The 19,969-nt window shown below is 36.2% G+C and overlaps 2 long non-coding RNA genes across 3 annotated transcripts in view; both read left to right on the forward strand.

The window, feature by feature from the left end:
* The window catches only part of LOC126492798 (uncharacterized), a 236,383-nt gene that overhangs the window by 162,681 nt on the left and 53,733 nt on the right, over window positions 1-19,969 (forward strand). The window lies entirely within an intron of this gene.
* Window positions 8,748-19,959, forward strand: LOC126492799 (uncharacterized). Of its 2 annotated transcripts, XR_007589680.1 has the most exons (5): window positions 8,748-8,831; window positions 12,911-12,980; window positions 14,580-14,641; window positions 15,103-15,157; window positions 17,259-19,959. It is a non-coding gene; the product is annotated as an uncharacterized lncRNA (long non-coding RNA). The 2 variants fall into 2 exon arrangements; XR_007589681.1 differs by having other exon boundaries at window positions 14,580-19,959.

Genomic DNA, 19,969 nt, shown 5'->3' on the forward strand with positions numbered 1-19,969 from the left:
CTCTTACTGTAATTTCTCTCATACCCCACTTCATTTCTTCCCTAAGAATAGATTTGGGTGTATTACTGCTTGTGTGTTTATCTTATGTAAATATTTCATCTCTAGCACACATATCGCTATGGGTGGTCAGAAAGATGGCCATAGGATGGCTGGGAAGATTAACAAAGGATTCCTAGTCTGAAAGACAGCTTTTTACACAGACAGCTAATGTTAGACTCCAGAGAAAATTCAAAAAGACCAGTTGTCCCTGGAGACAAATACCTGGTTGTCCTTAGAGACAAATATATGAGGTAATTTTCCCAGGTATTGCTTTGCTGATTCAAGGTCAGAGTAGAAGCAACTTTCTGAATAATTTACTTGTTGCATGTAGTCCCAGTATCAGGCTAAATGTTCAGCCAGTTGTTTACTGTCTGTGAACCCTCACCAACTTAGAGCTAAGTACAAGCTTCAGTAAGATATTACTGCAAGTAACTGTTGCAAACTCCAGGGTTTATATCTGTGTTGGTCATTGACTTTATCCTCTAGCAGCATACAGAGTATCTTCCAGTAAAGATGCAGAATCTAGGCTGGCACCAGCTTAACTTCTCTGTATTCAATGAGATATATAAGAGTAGTCTTCAGTCATAGGGTCTTACTATCAGTCTGTGGAAAGCAACCATAGATGTGGTAATAGCCTGAGATATTTGGGGTTCCATGGGGGCCCATTGGACAACGATTCAATTAGTTGTAACTTATTCCTTGCACTGGAGGATGCACTTGCTCATAAAAGCTATCTTGTTGAGGGATTGTCTCCCTCATAATTTAAAGACTCAATTTAGATTCCTTTTACATATATGTACATTTTCTAAAAAATACAGTAGTAGTAGTTTCCCACATGAACCCTCAATTCACCCTTAGTGATCATTACTTCTCTTCATAATACCTCCTTTAACCTTTACTTCTTTCCCATCTCCATTTAAACTTCACACGTTTGTCTTCACTATCTTTCTATAACTATATTCTATATTATGTTACTTAAGAGATCCTCATCTATCCCCTAGCCCCTTACTCTCTACGTATCCTCTATGGTTAAACTGATGGTAGCATATCTATTTAAGGCTTAAAGTTACCATAACCATATAAGAACAATGATATAACATTTGTCTTTTGGAGTCTGGATGATTTCTCTTCTATTTTATCCATTTAACAAAGAATTTCATGATTTTATTTTTTTTAAGAGTTGAATAATATACCATCATGTAAATGTACTACATTTTCATTATTCATTCATTAATTGAGGGATCTGTAGAAGGCTTCCAATTTCTGACTATTATGAATATAACAGTAATGAACATGACTGAACAAGTATCTCTGCAGTAGAATGTAGTTGAATATAGCAAGATATAATAGGATAAAGCAACCATTGAGTATATGCCAAAGATAGTTATAGCTAGGCCTTGATATAGATCTATTCTCAATGTCCTGATGAGCCATTTAAGTAGTTTCCATAGTGAATGTACATGTTTGTATTCACATCAGAATTGAATAATTATCCCCCTTTCTCCACATCCTCATCAACACAAGCTGTAATTTGTTTTATTGATATAGGCCATTCTGACTATTGAAAGACAAAATCTCAAACTAGCCTTAGCTTGCATTTCCCTCATGATGTTAAGCATTTCTTTAAATGTTTCCCAGATTTTTTTTTCCATTTTTTTTGAGAATTCTCTGGTTCTATAACCTTTTTAAATTAAGTTGTTTGTTTTCTTACTGTTCAGTGTTTTTAGTTCTTTTGATAATTTAGGTATTAACCATATATCAGATGTATAATTATTCAGGAACTTTTGCCATTCTGTAGTATATAACCTTTCCAAATGATAGTGTATTTGCCATACAGAAGCTTTCTAATTTCATGAGATTATGTTGATTGCCCTTTGTTCTCAGTGGCTGTGCTAATGATGTTCAGTTCAGAGAGGATGCTTTCCCTGATAAGGGATGGATAATACCTCCAGAAGTATTATTATCATTCATGATTGCTTCAGATTTACTGTGATTTTTGTGCTTCCATACAAAGCTGAAAGTAATTTTTTTTCAATTTCTCTGTGGAATCATGCTAGACTTTTGATGGAGATTGGCTTGAATCTTTAGACTGCTTTTCATAGCATGACCATTTTCACTAAAGTAATTCTACCAATCCATTAGCATTGTCAGTCTCTCAATCGTTTGAGGATTTCTTTGGTATATTTTGACAATGTCTTAATTTTTTATTATACAAATATTTCATTTACCACATGATATTTTTAAGTTATTTTGAAACTTGTTGTTTTCTGGATTTCCTTTTCAATCTGTTTGTCCATATATAGAGGGTTACTGATATTTGTAAGTTAGTCTTGAATCCTGCCACTTTGCTGAAGTTATTTATCAGATGTAGGAGTTCCACAGTAGAAGTCTTAGCATCACTTATGTAAACTATGTTATCATCTGTTGTTGTGGGATAATCTTTTTGTACACTGCAAAGATGTGTTTTTGCCAAAGCACCGTTTGATTGGTTTAATAAAGAGTCAAATGGACAATAGATAGGCTTTTTTTAAAAAAATTTTTATTGAGAAATGGAAAAAAAAGAAAAAAAGTTTCTGTCTCCTCCCAGCCTCCCATTTCCCTCCCCCTCCTCCCACCCTTCTCTCCCTCCCCCCACTCCTCTCCTCCTCCCTCTCCAGTCCAAAGAGCAGTCAGGGTTCCCTGCCCAGTGGAAAGTCCAAGGTCCTCCCCACTCAATCCAAGTCTAGGAAGGTGAACATCCAAACTGGATAGGCTCCCACAAAGCAAGAACATGAAGTAGGAACAAAACCCCATGCCATTGTCCTTGGCTTCTCATCAGCCCTCATTGTTCGCCATGTTCAGAGAGTCTGGTTTTATCCCATGCTTTTTCAGTCACAGTCCAGCTGGCCTTGGTGAGCTCCCAATAGATCAGTCCCACTGTCACAGTGGTTTGGTGCACCCCTCGTGGTCCTGACTTCTTTGCTGATGTTCTCCCTCCTTCCGCTCCTCATTGGGACCTTGGGAGCTCAGTCTGGTGCTCCAGTGTGGGTCTCTGTCTCTATCTCCATCCATCAACAGATGAAGGTTCTATGGTGATATGCAAGATATTTGTCAGTATTGCTATAGTATAGGGTCATTTCAGGTTCCCTGTCCTCAGCTGCCCAAGGAATTCCACCAAAGAACTTTTACAGCTGATAAACACCTTTAGTAATGTGGCAGAATACAAGATATAGATAGGCTTTAAAATGATAAGTGGGATGTCCACGAGAAAGAAGAATTCAGAGGCACAAATTTGCCCTGCAGAAGAGGCTGGCAAGACATGGAGCATACTGGGTATACAAAATGGAAGAGAGGTAAAAAGTCATGTGACAAATTGTGGATTAAGAGAAAGGGGCTAATCGAAGTTCATAAAGGTTAGTTGGAAACACGCCTAAGCTAAAGGCCAACTCTTCATAATTAATATAAGTCTCTGTCTCATTATTGGGGAGCTGGCAATCCAAAGAAAGTCTCACGAAAAATTACAACTGCAACTGGCACCCAAGGTTCAGGCATGTAAATCCACATAAGACTGAGAAAGCGATGTGACTTCCCAGTAACTGGTTTCTCAAGCAGGCCCAGAATTTGCAGCTTTCAGAGGTGCTACCCCTTTAATACAATTGTTATAGAATATTAGTTGAAGATGTGTTACATTGTTTATGCTGTGGAATGTTTGCTTAATGATGCAAAGATGTGTTACATTTGTTTGATTAAATAAAATTAACCTGTGGTCAGGAGGCTTAGTTAGCAACTAGCTAAAAAGAAGTGATAGGGAGAAACCATGTATAGCTAGGACTATTAAGAGGAAGCTGAGCAGGGATACCCTGTTATTTTGGGAGACACAAGCTAAAAGAGAAAGCAATCTACTTGCTATTCAGCCTCTCTGAATGAACAAAATTGCATCTCAAAAAATCCATAATAAATCAAATTTGTAGTCACATTAGGTATATATTCAAGGTTAAACAGATATATTTTAGATATATCATTTTCAAACACTTCAAAGGCCTACAGAATATGGCATTTAAGAAGCTAAATAATCTAAGACTTTTTATGACTATGGGACAGATATGCTCCAGGAAACATCATTTTACTTCATAAAAGAATTACAGGCATTGGAAAAAATCTGTATGAAGTTTGCTTTCAATGTGGCAAGGCTAGCCATTTGGGAAAGAAACTGATCTTGTTTGGATTGCCTGACAGTATGTTGTACAAGCAGGACATGCAGCACCCACAGGAAAGTGACTATTGAAATTTGCCAAAACAAAGCATGACAGTCTTTTAAGACTCCTACTTCTCAGAAGAGCTTTCCATATATCCTGCTGTACACAAAGTAAAGCAGCTTAAGAATTTTGTCTGTACAAGGTGGGCCATTCCTTCAAGTTTTCTGCTTCATTGTAAAGTCTGCCAGATATTCTAGGTCTGTAGGCAGAAGACAAATACTCAATGTCACAGCAGAAAATTTTGTGACTGTCCAGACAGCCAGATGTCTTTATTAGGTAATGTTAATCCTTCTGGGTCTTTGATGACATTGAAGACTAAGTAGTTACAGTTGCAGTTTTCCTTAGTTATGATAGAAAATAAATTAGGTATAAAACTTTGGATTCACTAAAATAGGAGAGATAATGAAATATTTTCTCTGAATATGCTAAATACAAATGGACTGAATATTATAAATGGAATTCTTACTTGATAACTCTTTTTGTTGTTTGTAGTTTTACTATGGTAAAGTGAAAACATTTCAATTTTATTTAGACAAAAGTGGGCAAATGTAGAATATTAGTTGATGATGTATTGCGTTTGTTTATGATGTGGAATATCTGTTTAATTGTTCAACGGTTTGTTGCATTCTCTTATCTATTTGTTTAACATCAAGTTGTGTTACTTTGCCTCTCTAAAATTCCTGATTGTTCTAAAAAAAAAAAAAGAGCTGAATTTCCAAAAGCAAAGCCAGAGATAGCATAGGTAGGGCTGTCAGGCAGAAAAAAATAAATAGGAGGAGAAATCTGGAAGGAGAGGATCTAAAAGCTAGAGGAAAATGGAGTGCACAGCCGGGGCCAGTCACCCAGCTACACAGAGTAAGACTTAGGAGAGAATTCATCCTCCTAAACTGTACACATAAAATCATAATTATTACCTTTATGTGGTGCTCAGCTAACAATGCAAGAAATAAACTGATGTCTACTCAAATATCAATAACAATAAATGTTACCATTACTCAATACTAAATGTTTATGTTAGTAAAATAAGCCAGCTTAAGTTAATTTCTTACTCTTTAACACTTTTTTCCTCAGAAAATTTATATACAAGGTATAAGGGCTAGAATTTCATCATATTACCATCCCCTCTACCTATGAATGGCCAAATCACTCAGTTATATCCATGATTCATAGTTAGGGAGATTTCAAAAGAAATGAAACTTGAATTTCTTCCTTTTTTCCATTGCAAAGTTCCCCATATTCTGGCTAATTTGATTTTTGATTCATTCTGAGAATATCTAATTGTTAGTGGTTTAATACTGTATGGCTAACTTTACTGAATTAGTTCAAATTGAAAATATATCTTCAACTACATTGCATTCTTACCTGAAGAGTATGTTTCAATAGGCAATTATAAACAGAAAGACAGGTGGACCTTGGAGAAATTAACTCTAGTGTCATTGAGATTTAAAACCAATGGCAAAATGAAGCTTACTTCTATACTTTTTATGGTAAATTCACTAAGGCCACATTTACCTGGTTAATCGGCTACCTGTAGTGGATTGCATATATAATTTAAATAGACATTCACAATAGCGCATTTATTTTTCAAGAGTGTATTTCTGTCATTAAGATTTCAAGTGTTGTACTGGTAAATATTTAATAACTGGCTGTCAAATAAAAAATTATTGAATGGATTCCTGAATGGAAGCAATTGGCAATTTTATGCAATATTCTCAAAATTGTTGATTCCAATACATGATTAAGATTTTACTAAATGTGAAGTCATGTAGCATGAGCCAATGTTCATCAGCTCAAGCACAACACTCTATATTCCTCTAATAATAAACTCCATTTTCATAAAACTAATTAATGATTTTAATGTTGTTTTGATTTTAATTTTATCAGAGAACAGGAGTTTCTACAGAGGGTAGCATAGACCTAAGAATTAGTTAATGTCCAAATAAAGTGATTAAATTTATTAAATTTGAAGCATTGATCATATATTATGTAAAAATTTTGATTACAACCTGGTAAGTTGTACTCAAATGCAATCCATATGGATTTGTTAACTATTTATGTACAATTGTCAATAGGCTCCTAGTAATAAAGAAATGTATGTAATGCACTACCATCTGAGGCATTTAAAAACTAATATGATACATAAATTTGAAAATATAATTACCATTACAAGTTCCAAATTCCATGAAAACATGTTTATTTCTCATAAGTATCACTTCTCCACCTGTATTCCTCAATAACATTGGAAAACTCTTTCATATCTCAGCTCTTATAATTAATTGTTCTTTCAGTAGCATTGCTATTATGGTTGCTTATCTGAAAGAAGTAAAACTTAAAATCTATTTATTCCCCACACCTTTCTTACTGAAGTCTTTGTAGAGACTAATACTTCTATACTAAAGCAAAGAAAACTGAAACTTAATTTTTTATTGGGTTTTGACTAATAAAACAAGCAGTTCTAGAGAAATAGGCCATGGATTAATGATTCATGAGAACATAGATTTTTCAGGACAGATAAGCAAGGGATTCATTGCTAGACAGTCTCTCTAACTACTGTGTATTTCTGGAGTTTAATAATTCTAAATAAAATAATTAGTATTTGTGAAAGAATATTTAAAATGTCTTTTGATTTCTTGTCATTTTTCCTATTGCAAAATTCCCTGTATCTTAGTAAATTTGATGTTTTCTTCATTTTGAAAACATCTTTTAGTGGTACAATATATGTATGGGTATAATTTAACTGGAAAGATGTCTCAGTGCTTTAGAGTACTACCTGCTTTTCCAAAGTTCCTGAGTTCAAATCCCAGTGGCCACGTGGTGGATCACAACCATCTGTAATGAGAGATGATGCCCTCTTGAGGAAGAGACCTGGTCAATCATCCTCAGCAAATGAGACCACGAAACCCAATATGAACAAGTTCAACAGAACTGCCATATATGGTTTGCCCAGCATTCTCAGGGAATAAATTTCATTCATTCATTCATTCATTCATGCATGCATGCATTCATGCATTCATTCATAATTAACCAAAGTATTTCAAACTGTAAACATCTTCAATTACATTGTTTTCTTGTTATTGAAGCCTAGTTCAAAAACTAGAAAAGTAAACCAGGATATTTCTGTTATAGAATATCATTTTAAGAAGTTTTACATTTGTATATGTTGTGGAGTATTTGTTTTAATAACACAAAGATGTGTTGCAGTCTTTTATGTTGTGTTTGCTTAACTCTGAGAAGCTATGTTACTTTGCCTGTCTAAAACATCTGAGGGTCTAATAAAGTGCAGGAGAGCCAAAAGCAAGACAGAAGAAAGGACAGGCAGGGCTGGCAGGCAGAGAGAGAATAAATATAAGATGAAGAGCATAAGAAGGGAATCAAGGAATGAAAAAGGAACAGGAACAAGAGAGATCAAGGAATAAAGAAAGGAGGAACCAACCACACAGCCACAAAGCCATCGCATGGAATAAGAATGAAAGTAAGATTACAGAAGTAAGAAAAGGAAAGATCCCAGAGTTAAAAGATTGATGGGATAAATAAGTTGAGAAAAACTTGCAAGAAACAATCTTATATGTATTAACCTTAAAAGTATATAATTTTGAAGAATTTCCTTCTACCTTCTATGTACTGGCAAGTGTAAAAGTACCATGACATAAATATAATTAACTTGTAGAATTAATACTTGATATTTCATGTTTTTGTGATATCTGTAGGAGGCCTTCTATGGAGGAGGAGTGAATGAGGGGCAGGGGGAAGGTGCAGGGAGGGATGGGTAGAGAGGAGAGAGGAGAAACTTAAGTTTGGATATAAAATAAATAAATTTAATTTTAGAAAATGTGCCACAACATAAATATATATTTTTCCAAAACAGCAGTCTATATAAGATTTATAGTAGATACCATTCTCCATATTTCAAATAATTATTGATTCACAGTTACTGGCCAGGAAAATGTGACTAAAAACAAGTTTAAAATAATTTATGAAACTACCTGATTCTTTTGATATTATTATTATTGTTTTAGAGCATTTAATTGAGCCTATTGTCTCAAGTCTTGTATGCCAATGGCAAGCTAGTTAAGACAATCTTCTGTTCTTTCTTTTAAAAACATAGAAGCATTTAGTTCTCTAAATGGGGTAGGAAAAAAGGTATGCGTGGTTTTAAACTCTAAATGATAATATGAGCATTATTTTGTGACATAGAGACATTATAAAATGGTACTACTTGAAATTAAAACTAAAGTTATTTCCTTCTTCTCAACTTTGCTACTCTGTAGTACTTCAAGAAGCTCATATGCTTCTTACTCTTTTTTGTGCGTTTATTTTTCCTCTCTAATAGTTCCTTTAATTTCACCCACAGAAACCCAAGAACATGCACGGTGACTTCATGGTTTTGTTCTTTTTCTTTTCCAGAAATGTAGTCGAAGAAATCTGTTTTTTTTTTTTTTTTTTTTTTTTTTTTTTTTTTTTTTTTTTTTTTTTTTTAATTTTGCTGCCTGCAATTTGCTGTGTTTCCAAGGGCAAGAGGAAGGATTCACGCAGCTGAAACTTCATCCTTAGAAAAAGGTTAACAGATGCTCCATTTCCAGCTTTAAATACCTATTGTGGCTTACAACCATTTGCATATTTAGGCCAGATTCTAAAGCACTCCAAGATTTATGACAAGTGAAATTTACTTATGTACAAGGGAAAGGGACATACAAAACCTTAATTCTTTCCATTCTGTTGCTTTAATTTGCTGATTTACAACTCATGTTGTTCTACTCTAGTCTTTCAAGCCTGTGTCTATCCCTCTGAAAATGAGGAAAAAAAGACTCATTCTGGAATAAACTCTATACTCCACTGCATCCTGACAAGGCATGTTCTTCTCAAAATTTAGCATCACTCTCTTTCCTAAAGCTATAGCATTTTTTTTAAAATCAATCTAGTTATCCTTTTTTTGTTATTTAAAAAAAAAACAAGTTACCATCTCATCAAAATTGATATTTTGTGGCTTCCTTTAATTAAAAACGTTATAAAACACACTAAGAAATCAACCCCCCCAAGAAATGTACATAGCCCACAAAGAAAACTTGTTTCTGCTTTCCCAGAGAGCAGCACTCCCTCCTTCCTCAGGCAGGCCCTACTGGATTTTCCTTCCTCCCCATCCAGAGGGCAGGATGACAGTGCCCACTCCTCTTGGCTCTCCAGAACTTTTCTCTGCCTAAGTGTGCCAACTTCCAGGGCACAGCCTTTGTAGAGGGCAGCAGAATCATGTGTTGCCCCCAGATTAGAAAGCAAGACAGCAGGGGTGCTACCAGCGCAGCTCTTGATAACATTGGTGAATCTGTCCTCTGCAGCATTTTTTCTGGGTCTCTTCCATACCTTTTGCCTGATCCATAGCCACACTTTAAATGTCCTGGAATTCCCCACACCCCAAACTTTGAAGACAAGTGAGTTCCCGTGGACTCCTGGATGTTCTCAGAAGAAGTTAGCTCTCTGGGGACCTGGTGAATTTGAAAGATTTCCCTCCTCCCAATGTCCTCTGACTCAGATACAGGGATGCAGAGAGAGCAGGGAGTTAGGTTGGAAAATACAGGAACACAGACACCTTGGTGTAGGTTGGTTGAAAGAACGCACTGTCAAAATTCCCAGCCCATCCTTAGGAGGAAATAGGTGCTTCCCCCACCTCCTGGCTCTAAAACAGAGTGGGTGAGGTGTGGAAGGTGAAAGCTGAAGAGAGACTGGTGGTCAATAAATCCACAAGCAAGTTAGAAACTTGCTTTTCCACTCTGTACAGAATCGATGAAAAAACAGGAGCAATTTAGGAAGCCACTTGCCAAAAGCAGCACAAAAGGCCATGAATGATTTAACAATGCCACTAAGATGACAATATTGGGGAGGAGTCATTCACTTTCACTATCTGGGTCACTTAAATCTGTGTACTTCATTTCCCTACACTGACTTCAGTACATTGAACTGAAAAAATAAATAAATAAAACAGCATGGGGGCAATACTATTCTTAGATGATTTCACCAAAGCTACTCATTCTTCTTTCAATGTGGATATTCACTCTTCCCTGTCACCTACATCCCTTCCTCCCACTACTGAGTCTAGAATTAAATTTGACTGTAAACAGCTCATATGCCTTTATATTGTTAAAGCATTCAAAGTGACTCTTATTTGGTTAGTATCCTAATTATTTACCCACCTCTTCTTATACACACAATTTACCATCTACTGAGTGAAACTTAATTTTACAAGAGATACTTGGCAAGGGACTCAGAAACAACTGAAGATTTTCTTGTTCTTTATTTTCGTTAAGAATAGATGCTTATTCTTTGTTGAAAAATTGACCATCAGTGACGGCAATATTTGAAAGACTCTATGGGTTTTTACAAAGCACTAATTCCTGTGTTCCACCCCGACCCCCAAGAGTTACCAATTCTTTTGGCCTCTTATCTGGGCAACAGGGTTAGTACAAGCACCCAGGTGAAATCAACAGGCAATAGTTCCCATTGTAGTGCCTTAGTGTTGGGACTAATGAGTCCTGGTCTTCAGCTGCTCTTCCCTCCTAGAACCTTCTAATTAAAGTTACTAGAAGCTGTGCCTAGCTTAGAGGATCAGAGGATGGGATTTTCACTTGTTGGCCATTGACTGCAGTGTATTTAAGCCTACATGGCGCTAATAAAGGGGGGGAGGGGCTTTGATATCAGTGTTTAAAGGTCTGCGTGTAGGTCTGTCTCTGCTTGTGTATTCTCAACCTCCAGCCCCTTGCCTAAGCTGGCGCACTGGGGTCTAGCGCATAGAGCGCAGACGGGGGCCGTGGTGCGCGATACCTTAGATTAAGAAAAATAGGTTTTCAGATCTACTTGTGTTGCCAGATTGTCCTTTTCCATTCCAGTAGACATTTGAACAAACAAACAAAAACAAACAAACAAAAATAAAACTTGGTACACTTTTAGAAATAAAGGAAATCACAGTCCGACCTGGTAGCTCAGTTCTTTACTTCCAAGCACCTAGACATTTGTGGGGAAGGTTGAGTTAGGAATTTCAAAGGCTGTCGGGGCTAGAGTGAGTTCATGACCAGTCTAGGCAACTTAGAGTTGATCTCACAATAAAGCAGTGGTACAATGCTAGTCCAGCAGGTAAGAGTCCTTATATTCAATCCCTAGTACTTTAAATGAAAACAACACCAAAAAATACTTCTTTAATATTAAATTATATATTATTAAGCTAAGCTAATCAACAATCCATTCAAAAATTTTGCGAAAATAAGTGTAGGTTCAAATTGCATGTAAATACCTTTAAATGCGTTTATGAGATGTTTTCTGAAACAAGAAAATTATAGCTAAATACAATATTTAAATAGATTATATAAAATGACCCAGTGACTTGGATACTCAGCTGTCGCAAGCCTCTCTAGCTACACCAGAGGGAACTTTATAATAGTGAATTAAGAATTTCTGAGCCTCTGAGCTGCCTAAGCCTCTAAAGACTGAGAGATTAGGTAGCTAAAAATATTGCTTAGTATTTTATTCTTTTAAAACGATCTTCAAAAGTAAGTTTGAAATCTGCCTGGACACTGTCTAGTGAAAATGATTAATCAATGGAATGTAGACTGCTACAATCTCCTTTATTCTGAGTTCGCAATAATATATTTCAAAAAATATAAACTATCAACTTCCTAATAATTTCTATTCAAAAACCTTTGAGGTAAGGGAGATTATAAGACTATGTCTCTATAGATGATCTGCTTATACACAGATAACTCCTTGACAGATTTCCTGAGTAAAAAAAAAAAAAATTTCCATGAGCAACTGCAGAACTCAGCATTGCAATGTATTTTCAACTTGAAAGATAAAAAGATCCCCAACAATATTGCATTAAAGAATTTGAGATTACTAGCCAAAATGATTTGTATTATGTACCATTGATCTTGAATATGAACGACATTTATGTAATTAACTGTAACACTTTAGTTTTAAGTGAAATTGCATCTTAGAATCGTACAAATATAGCACACATATATTACACTAAAATTATGCCTCTCTTGAAGTTCAATGTAGTTTCCTATAAAAATAGTAAGGAGCAGTAATTTAGATGTACGTTTTTAAGTATTGTCATAAGTTCATATAGACATATTCATTGATTGCACAGAAGTCTATGAATCAATACAGCTATTTGTTGTTTTCTTTTGTAGTTAATTTAGAAAACAAAATTTAAAATATATGTATTTTAGAATTGCACAGAAAGCATTTTTCCTTAGGAGACTAGAAATATAGCCTATATTTTTAGAATGCTATCATGGGTTCTGCAAATTTTCTATGAAACATTTCAACACAATCAAGGATAATTTGAATCACAGAATTTTCTTATTCTTTCTAAAATTATTTTTTTAGGAATGTCAAATTTTTGACTACTAGAATGGTCTAAATTTAAGCATTTTCTTCTTGTGTGTCCTCAGACTGGGTGAGCTTAAGGGTAAAAGGAAATACTGTTTTGGTATTGACATCTATCCCTAGAAAAGCTAAAACTGAGAACTGAGACTTTTCCCTTAACTGTCTGAAAGACTCTCATGTCATTTGATACTCAGGATTATGCCACCCCGGAGTGAAACTTGTATTAAAACTCATTTATTAATCTTGCTTGCAATCCATGCCAGGAGTTGGAAAGAGAGAGAAAACTACAATTTTAAAAGAAGTAGTTCCTGAGTTCAGGCAGAGGATATAAAGGTAAAGATACTGCCATCATAATTTTTGGCACTTCGGTCTTTTATATGGGAAAGGGGCAATTTATTAGGCCTCAGTGTGGTTAAAAGGCAGATTTGGGAAAGAGCTAATATTTTGACAAACGAATAATTTATAGAAGAAAGTGGTGATTGCACTTTTCTGCTTCCAAATGATAAAAATAAATGTAATAATTATTTCTAATTGTTTTAGACTATTTTGAAAGCAACACTATTTTCTTCAAGGTTTGGATAAACAATTTGGTCTAAAGGTTTTACTCAGAAGCTACTATATATGTTACACATTAGATGGACCTTTGATTTAATATTTTTTGTATTTTAGAAAACAAATAGTTGATAAATGAATTTCAGGAAACATTAAACTACTCAGTAAACTAATCAGGCAAGGCCGTGAATCTAAAATTTGTGAACAATCTGGACTTCTAACATTACAGATTCACAACAGCTTCTATGATTGGATACTAAGTAATTTATTCAAATCATTAAACAATTATTTAGTAATTTAGTGTTCAGTCCTGAAGATAGAACTAATTTTGACCTTTCCAACAAACCTTCCTTCTTGACTTGTGAACCGAACCTCCTCTAAGATTTTCTGATCCAGTGAGCCAGACCACAACCCAAACCATGTTCCTGGGGCAGGTAAAATTAGAAAAATAAGAGATGGGAAGGCTATTTAAAACTTGTATAAAAAATTATTCCTGGCCTCTTTTAAATTATGGTGGCTGTCAGTAGTTCTTTGTTGATTCTTGCCATCACTTACATCAATTCCTGATTGTTTTGCTGTATAAAATTCTTTTCATGGGCTTCTGTAACCAGAGGTCTGTGTTTATATATGGAAACATAGCCCCCACTGCTATTACTGAATCTTTACTTGATGATACGTAAAGATTATGTTCCCAAATAAGATAAAGTAAGTAATAATCATTGTCTAAAAATAAAAAAAAAAGTGTTCTGGCAGACAAAAATTTTTTTCTACTTTCTTTTTAAATTTTCTCTTATGTCTTTTTTGTATTTTTATTACTTTATAAATGATACCAATCAGAATTCCCACTTCCTCCCCTCATCCCACTTCCCCCCCCCCCCCCCCCCCCCCCCCCCCCCCCCCCCCCCCCCCCCCCACCCCCCCCCCCCCCCCCCGCCCCCCCAAAACCCACCAAGGCACCCTGCCCTGTGGGAAGTCCAAGGCCCCCCCCCCCCCAACACCCAGGCTTAGGAAGGTATGCATCCAAAGACAATAGGATCCTAAAAAGCTAGTATGTGCAGTAGAGACAAATCCCAGTGCCATTATCATTGGCATTTCAGTCTGTCCCAATTGTCAACCACATTTGGAGGGTCCAGTTTGATCCCATGCTCTTTCATTCCCAACCCAGCTGGAGTTGGTGAACTTCCATTAGCTCAGACACATTGTCTCAGAGGGGGAACCAACCCCTCATGGTCCTTACTTCCTTGCTTATATTGTCTCTCCTTCGGCTCTTCAACTGGACCTTGGGAGCTCAGTCCAGTACTCTGATGTGGGGTGGCACATCTACACATTAGAGTATTACTCAGGGGTAAAAAACAATGACATTTTGAATTTTGTATACAGGTGGATGGAAATAGAAAATACTATCCTGAGTGAGATAAACCAGACCCAAAAATATGAATATGGTATGTACTCACCCATTAGTGGATTCTAGCGATAAACAAAGGACATTAAGCCCATAGTTCATGATCCTAGAAAAGCTAAGTATTAAGATGTACCCAAATAAAGGTATATATAGATCCTCCTGGAAATTGGAAGCAGACAAGATTGCCAGGCAAAAGTTGGGAGCATGGGGGCAGGGGGTATAGGGCAGGGGAGAGGGGGAGAAAAAGGGGGAAAAGGGAGGGTTGGGGAGAGCCTGTGGGAGTAAGACAGTTGAGATGGAGGAAGGGCGGATATGAGAGTAGGGACGGAGATATCTTAACTGAAGGAGCAATTTTGGGGTTGGCAAGAGGCTTGCCTCTGGAGGGGTTCCTAGGATTCCAAGGGGATGACCCCAGCTAGGACCCTGGGCAGTGGAGGAAAGGGTGCCTGAACTGGTCTTGTCCAGTAATCAGACTGATGACTATCTTAAATATCACCATAGAACCTTCGTCCAGCGATGGATGGATGGAGACAGAGACAAAATTTAAGGAATAAAGGTAGAAACAAATCTTTGCTTAAGGTTACTATGATAAAAATAAATCAACTCATATAATTAATAGAAATATGTTTATTATTGCCTTATTTTCATGCCTGAATATTAAAACATGGAAACGACTAAACATATTTATGTATGTATACAGACACACAAGAACACACACACATACATTCTCAGTAAGCTATGCTCATTGAGTTTTTTCTTGAGAATATATAAAACAACTTGATAGAAACAACTGAAAGAAAAGTACATACATATCTAAATTTATCTATGTGAAATAAGTAGCTATCATGTTAATTAAAAAAAACGTGTTTTAGGCAGGGCAGTGGTTTTGCACGCCTTTAATCCCAGCACTCGGGAGACAGAGACAGGCAGATCAGGCCAGCCTGGTCTACGGAGAAACCCTGACTCGAAAAAAAAAAAAGTGTTTTAGGTTCATTTCTGTTGCTGTCATGAATATTCTGACAAATGTAAAGGAGAAAGTGTGTATTTGACTTATGATTTCAAGTTACAATCCATCATTTTGTGGACATCAAGGAAGGAACTTGACACACCTAATTACAAACACAGCAAAAAACAGGTAGAACAAAAGATCCATATATGGTTACTGCTCAGCTCATATTCTGTACTCATATATAGTTCAGAACCCAAACCTGGGGAATCTTGCCAGCCACAGTGGGCTGAGTCTTCCAAAATCATTACTCATAACACTATACCGCAGATATGCCTACAGGACATGAAGATCTACACAGTCCCTGTCTTAGGGTTTCTTTTTTTTTTTTTTTCTTATAAAGTAATTTATTTTGAGCTGCAGCCTGGGTTCTCAAAGAGCTTCCCAAGTATTGCCTAATACATCTTTATCCACGAAATCATCATTGTCTCAGTGACAGAAAAATGAAGGCTCAAAATTGTTACGTGTCCCATGCAGTGTCCGGCTCTGTCATAGACCCCCTTGCTTGTATAGTTTTTTTTTATTTTATTTTAAATTTATTTATTTATTTATTAAAGATTTCTGCCTCCTCCCCTCCACCGCCTCCCATTTCCCTCCCCCTCCCCCAATCAAGTCTCCCTCCCTCTTCAGCCCAAGAGCAATCAGGGTTCCCTGCCCTGTGGGAAGTCCAAGGACCACCCACCTCCATCCAGGTCTAGTAAGGTGAGCAACCAAACTGCCTAGGCTCCCACAAAGCCAGTATGTCTTAGGGTTTCTATTGCTGTGAAGAAACACCATGGCCATAGCAACTCTTATAAAAGAAAAATGTTAAATTGGGGGTAGATTACAGTTTCAAAGGTTTAGTCCATTAGCCTCCTGGTGGGACATGGTGGCATATAGGCAGACATGGTGCTGGAGAAGATGAGAGAGCTATATCTTGATTAGCAGGCAATGGGACATGAAGTGGGACACTGATGTAGCTTGACCCTTAAGAGACCTCAAAGCCAACCCTAACAGTAGCACACTTCCTTTATTAAGGACACATCTACTCCAACAAAGTCACACATCCTAATAGTACTATTCTCTGTTGAGGATCATTTTCTTTTAAACTACCACAGTCCATTATTGGTACTAACTTCTTTGGTAAATCAAGATGTGTTTTAGTTTACATCTAAAACTGACAGTCAGAGATGGTAATGAGAAAATTTAATATAAAATTTTCAGAGTAATGACATTAAATTAAGGTGTTTACTTTTTCAGTCACAGAGAATAACATTTACATTTTAATGAATCCAACAATACTGAGCACTAAACATTAAAATAATTTTTCGGAACATAATGCAAAGACTACTTTCTTTTCATCAGCTATGTGTTGAAAAGGATTACTATAATTAGCATTTATATTAATTATTGAATGGTCATAACTGTGACACAATGCTATGAAATAGAAAAGCAGGAACTTTTTGCCTTTAAGATGCCATAATTTAGAAGACAGTTGGGAGAGAACATGGTGAATTGAAGTTTGTGAACTCAGTAGGAATGCTGATCTCTATATTATGAGTATTTACATTATGTACCACTCCTCATAAAAAATCTGATACTAGAGAAAGTATTGACTGGAACATATCAGATAAAATTTAATGATCTTTTTTGTTTTAATGTCTCTTTGTAGGATTCAAGCACTCCTCAATCTCACTTAATAAGCTAGGAAGACTTTGAACCCTCCTGTTCTGCTGTGTCTATTTATTTTTAAGTGCTATTATTACCACCAAGTGACAGCATCCTTCAAAGTAGATTGAATGGGTTATTATCATATAAAGATTGAAAAATTAGTTTTTAATTTTTTAAAACTTTTACTGTTATTTTGTTAAAGTTTGAGTGTAAATTCAATGGTGAAATCTTCCTATTGCCCTACCATTTGTTAAAATGGTCTTCACAGATACATTTGTGATGATGATGATGATGATGATGATGATGATGATGATGATGATGGTGGTGGTGGTGATGACAGCAATGATGATATATATTCTGTTCAAAGCTTAGAGTTCTTTAGTCTCTTTTTCTCTGTACCATGGCCACTTATTGCCTCTGAATTAACTTAGTTGAAATAGAAACTTTTCAGATAAAGGTTCAGAGATACCTTGATTTGTGGTTACAATCATTCCTCCCACAGGTCAGTTATTTCTTTGTAAGTTGTTAGGAATTCTAGTCCCATCTACTCTCAAAACTGTAGATGTTATTGCCATTGCACTTGATTACTCTCCACAAACTGATTTTAAAACCCTGTTGATTTAAAAAATCCTGTTGCTGTTGCCATCAATGTGGAGAAATCAATCTATTACTGACTTGGAATCTCCATCCTTACTGGCTAGCTTTCTTGGTGCTACAAGGTGCATACACACTACCACATAAGAAAAGTAACCATCAATTATACCCAGATATGGACTATCTGAGATAGAGCGAGGGAAGGCCTGAAAATACATTCTTACTGGTGCAGCATTCTGAGAGTAACTACCCATTTTTCTGATTAGATTTAACAACTGATCAAAATTCAGATTTGTGGAGTACAGTCTCAAAGGCTCAAAGGATACACCTACAACTTATCCCATGTACCTATGACTCAGGGATAATTGATAGTGATGGAGTGAAAAAAATGTAAGAGGATCAGGGATAAGTTTTGGAAATAAATGTTGGAGGAGATCTTTGTTATCTGTTGAAGATAGGGCACACAGATACTGCAGAAGGTTTTCTGCTAGTATTGGTGCTGAGAATGGAAATGATTAGATCTGGAGGAACAGAGAAGAGATGTAGATCTGCCTTCAGCCTACATGTTTCCCTGACTAGAAAGAACCTTTTGGTAATAGGGTTTTCCGGCTAATGTTGTGACTTTGAAAGAAAACAATAAGCTGCAGGAGAATAGAAGTGGAAGATCTATGGGATCCATAGTAGATGGGAAGGGGGTGACAGGATGGCCGTCACACGGTTGCCTTTTGAAGTGCAACGAAGAAGAATAATCAATTGTCAATGATTCCCTGTGGAGCAGCTGTGGTTAAATCTTGCTGCAGAGATGGGGATGAGACAAAGAGCTTTTATTTGGAAGCACAGAGCAAGCACAGACCTTTTTAAAGGATTCTTCATAAGAAAAGCTTCCTAATTTAAAAAAGTTGAAATGAATAGAGTATCTTTAATATATCAATGACAAGACAAATATGAACATACACATACATGATTATAGTATGTTTTTTTATTTCATAAAAGAGAAAAGTGAGTAAGTGCCAGGGAATTTCTAGTACAGTCATATCAATTTGCTCAATGTAAAGCAACCTGTGATAAATAGCAAGCAAGATTCTCTGTCCTATTTTTTCTCTTTTTAATTTTTTTATTAATTTTAATTTTTTATTGAGCTATACATATATATACTCTCCCATTCGCTTCACCCCTCTCTCCTTCTACACTCTCCCATCACCCCCCATGGTGGCAATTTACCCAGGAGATCTTGTCTTTTACTCTTTCCTATGTAGTTCTATGTGTGTTTATATTAAAGACTTTTGTTTTCTAGGTTCTCTGGGGTTGTGGGCTAAAGACTGTTATTTCTTTGTTTTATGTCTAAAAGTCACTTATGAGTGAGTAAATATTATATTTGCCTTTCTGGATCTGGGTTACTGTCGAGGACTGGCCATGACAAAAAAACTTCTTACCAAGGTAGAGAAGTGGTAATTGAAGAAATATAAGTAAATAATATGAAGACACAATAAATAAGACAGAAACTATAGCAAGTATCAGGAAGGCATTCTAGTCACTCAATTCCTGAAATGTTGGAATCCTTGTATTTATTTTTCCATAGTTTTTATACTCAACATAAATGGGGCGGAGGAGAATGTAAAAAAAGATTTTATTAACATTTTTTTTCTTTTTTCTTTATTTATTTATTAAAGATTTTTGCCTCCTCCCGGCTACCGCCTCCAATTTCCCTCCACCTCCCCCAATCAAGTCCCCCTCCCATATCAGCCTGAAGAGCAGTCAGGGTTCCCTACCCTGTGGGAAGTCCAAGGACCTCCCACCTCCTTCCAGGTTTAGTAGGGTCTAGAGATGGCAAAATTAGAAGGTTTCAATCTCCTGGATTATGTAGATGACGTAGAAAAGGCCAACATTGGATCAAAGGATGTAGATTGTAAAAGACAGACAAAGCAATCTTGTACCATTAGGAAACTCCTTGGGGACCTCATGCAGGCCCCCATGTCGAACATGTTTGAGACTTTCCCAGTCATTGTAGAGAAAATATCTCACCAAGAAAATTAAAAATCCAGGGCCTGCTGTAAAGAACCATACTGTTATGGATGATAGACTAGACATGGAGGATGAATTTAAAAAAAAAAAAAAAAA

The sequence above is a fragment of the Alexandromys fortis genome, unplaced genomic scaffold (genome assembly GCF_014885135.2).
Source record: "Alexandromys fortis isolate MF-2015 unplaced genomic scaffold, M_Fortis_MF-2015_v1.1 scaffold_315, whole genome shotgun sequence".
NCBI classification, from domain to species: domain Eukaryota; kingdom Metazoa; phylum Chordata; class Mammalia; order Rodentia; family Cricetidae; genus Alexandromys; species Alexandromys fortis.